We start from the raw sequence: 3,819 nt of genomic DNA, 5'->3' as shown, positions 1-3,819 counted from the left end.
AGAATTACCACATGACCCAGCACTTCTACTTCTAGATATATACCCAAAAGAATTAAAACAGGCCGGGCACGGTGGCTCAAGCCTGTAATCCCAGCACTTTGGGAGGCCGAGACGGGCGGATCACGAGGTCAGGAGATCGAGACCATCCTGGCTAACACGGTGAAACCCCGTCTCTACTAAAAAATACAAAAAACTAGTCGGGCGAGGTGGCGGGCGCCTGTAGTCCCAGCTACTCGGGAAGCTGAGGCAGGAGAATGGCGTGAACCCGGGAGGCGGAGCTTGCAGTGAGCTGAGATCTGGCCACTGCACTCCAGCCCGGGTGACAGAGCGAGACTCCGTCTCAAAAAAAAAAAAAAAAAAAAAGAATTAAAAACAGAGCTGGGCATGGTGGCTCACACCTGCAATCCCAGCTCTTTGGGAGGCCAAGGTGGGCAGATCACTTGAACCCAGGAGTTCAAGAACAGCCTAGGCAACATGGTATAACCTTGTCTCCACAAAAAAATACAGAAAATTACCCGGGCATGGTGGTGCACACCTGTAGTCCCAGCTACTCAGGAGACTGAGGTGGGCGAATCACCTGAGCCCCAGAGGTTGAGACTGTAATGAGCCAAGTTCATTCTACTGCACTCCAGCCTGGGTGTCGAAATGAGACCCTGTCTCAAAAAAAAAAAAAAAAAAAAAAAAAAAAATTGAAAACAGGTACGCAAACAAATACACACAGATGTTCATGGCAACACTATTTACAATAATCAAGGCTGAGGGTGATGGCTCACACCTGTAATCCCAGCTCTTTGTTAGGCCAAGGAAGGAGGATTGCTTGAGACCAGCCTGGACAACATATCTCTACAAAATAGGAAATAAAAAAATTAGCCAGGCACGGTGGTGTGCACCTGTAGTCTTAGCTACTCTGGAGGCTGAGGCAGGAGGATCACCTGAACCCAGGAATTCAAGGTTACAGTGAGCTATGATCACACCACTGCACTTCAGCCTTGATGACAGAGCAAGACCCTTTCTCAAAAAGTCAAAAGGCAGAAACAACTGAAATGAAATAACTGAAATGCCAATGAATAGATAAAATATAGTATGTACACACAATGGAGTATTACTGAGCTATAAAAGGGAATGAAGTACCGATACGTATTAACATGTGAATGAACCTTAAAAACATTATGCCAAATGAAGGAAACCAAACACAAAAAGTCACATATTGTATGACTTCATTTGTATGAAATATCCAGAATAAGTAAATCCATAGAGACGGAAAGTAGATTGGTGGTTTCCAGGGTTTGGGAGTAGGATGGAATGGGGATTGACTTTTTTTTTTTCCCATAAAGTGAAAGCAAGTTTATTAAGAAAGTAAAGGAATAAAAGAATGGCTACTCCATAGGCAGAGCAGCCGGGATTGACTTCTTAATGGATATGGGGTTTCTTTTGGGGTGACGAAAATGTTTTGGAACTAGATAGAGGTGGTGGTTGCACAACGCTGTGGATGTACTAAATGCCACAGAATTATACACTTTAAGATGGTTAACTTTTACGTTATATGGATTTAACCTTAATAAAAAAAATTAAGCTATGCAAGTGCTAAAAGTAAGCAGGGTGTTAGTGGTAAATTCCTTTATCATCTGAAAGTAAGGAAAGCCTAATTCTGACTCAAAGTCAAATTTGTGAATCAATAAAAAAGATTGATAAATTAGGCCAAATGTGGTGACTCATGCCTATAACAGCGTGCTGCTCCCAAACACGTGTTTGGGAGGCCGAGGCAGAAGGATCGCTGGAGCCCAGGAGTTCGCGGATGGAGTGAGCTATGATTGTGCTACTACATTCCAGCCTGAACAACCCCATCACTCAATTAAAAAAAAAAAGTGTACAGAGAAAGAAATGCAGATAGCCATTGTACATACAAAATTATGCTTAACCTTCTATAAGAGGTATGCAAATTAAAACTACACTGAGATATTATTTCTCACCTGTTAGATTGGAAAAAATCCAAAAGTTTGACAATACACTCTCTTGGCAAATCTGGTGAAACTAGAAATCCTGTACATTGTTGGTGGGGGTACAACAAGGGTACAATCTCTGTGGAGGTAAATTTTGTAGTATCTCACAGAATTATAGTTAATCTCTGGTCCAATAATCCACTTTTTTTTTTTCGAGACAGAGTCTTGCTCTGTTACCCGGGCTGGAGTGCAGTGGCACCATCTTGGCTCACTGCAAGCTCCACCTCCTGGGTTCACGCCATTCTCCTGCCTCAGCCTCCCGAGTAGCTGGGATTACAGGTGCCTGCCACCACACTAGGCTAATTTTTTGTATTTTTAGTACAGACAGGGTTTCACCATGTTAACCAGGATGGTCTCAATCTCCTGACCTCATGATCCGCCTGTCTTGGCCTCCCAAAATGCTGGGATTACAGGCGTGAGCCACCGTGCCTGGCCCCAATAATCCACTTTTAAGACTCTATTCTGAAGCCATTTCTATGCAAAGTTGAAATAACATTTATTTATTTATGTATTTTTTTAGAGACAGGGTCTTGCTCTGTCACCTAGGCTGGATTACAGTGGTATCATCATGCCTGGAGAACAGTGGCATGATCACTGAAGCCTGGAAATCCTGTGTTCAAGCAATCCTCCTGCCTCAGCTTCCCAAATAGCTGGAACTACAGACGTGCCACCATACCCAGCTAATTTTTAAAAATTTTTGTAGAGACAGAGTCTCACTTTATTGCCCAGGCTGGTCTTGAACTTCTGGCCTCAATGACTCTCCTGCCTAAGCCTCCCAGAGTGCTGGGATTATCGATGTAAGCCACTGCTCCCAGCCTGAAATAACATTTATATACAGTTATTCATTGTGACATTATATAAAGTGGCAAAATATTGGAAATGACTCAGAAGTACTTTAGTGCAAGAGTGGTTGAAAAAGCTGTGGTCGGCTGGGCGCAGTGGCTCAAGCCTGTAATCCCAGCACTTTGGGAGGCCGAGACGGGCGGATCACGAGTCAAGAGTTCGAGACCATCCTGGCTAATACGGTGAAACCCCGTCTCTACTAAAAAATACAAAAACTAGCCGGGCGAGGTGGTGGGCGCCTGTAGTCCCAGCTACTCGGGAGGCTGAGGCAGGAGAATGGCGTAAACCCGGGAGGCAGAGCTTGCAGTGAGCTGAGATCTGGCCACTGCACTCCAGCCTGGGCGACAGAGCGAGACTCAGTCTCAAAAAAAAAAAAAAAAAAAAAAGAAAAGCTGTGGTATGTCCACTCAATTGAATACTATGCATCTGTTAAAACTAATGAGGAAGCTCTATATGATCTGATATGAAGTAATCACCAGGATATATTATTAAGTGAAAAAAACAAGATGTAGAATACTGTTAATACTATATTACCTATATTGTAAGTAGAGAGGGGAAATAAAGAAAAAATACATACGTATTTAAAAAAATACTTGCTAGAGGCCAGGGCGTGGTAGCTCATACCTGTAATCCCAGCACTTTGGGAGGCCGAGGCAGGCGGATCACAAGGTCAGGAGATCGAGACCATCCTGGCTAACATGGTGAAACACCATCTGTACTAAAAATACAAAAAATTAGCCTAGCATGGTGGCGGGTGCCTGTAGTCCCAGCTACTCAGGAGGCTGAGGCAGTGAGCCAAGATGGCGCCACTGCACTCCAGCCTGGGTGACAGAGCGAGACTCTGTCTCAAAAACAACAACAACAAAAAAAGATAAAAATAAATTTTAAAAACTTGCTAAAAGTATAAACCAGAAACAAAATTTATTACCTCTAGAGTTAACAACAGGGAATGGGGCTAAAGGGCATGAAGGAAACA

The sequence above is a fragment of the Rhinopithecus bieti genome, unplaced genomic scaffold (assembly GCF_001698545.2).
Source record: "Rhinopithecus bieti isolate Rb0 unplaced genomic scaffold, ASM169854v2 scaffold_56643, whole genome shotgun sequence".
Taxonomy (NCBI): Eukaryota; Metazoa; Chordata; class Mammalia; order Primates; family Cercopithecidae; genus Rhinopithecus; species Rhinopithecus bieti.
This window is presented reverse-complemented; position numbering follows the sequence as displayed.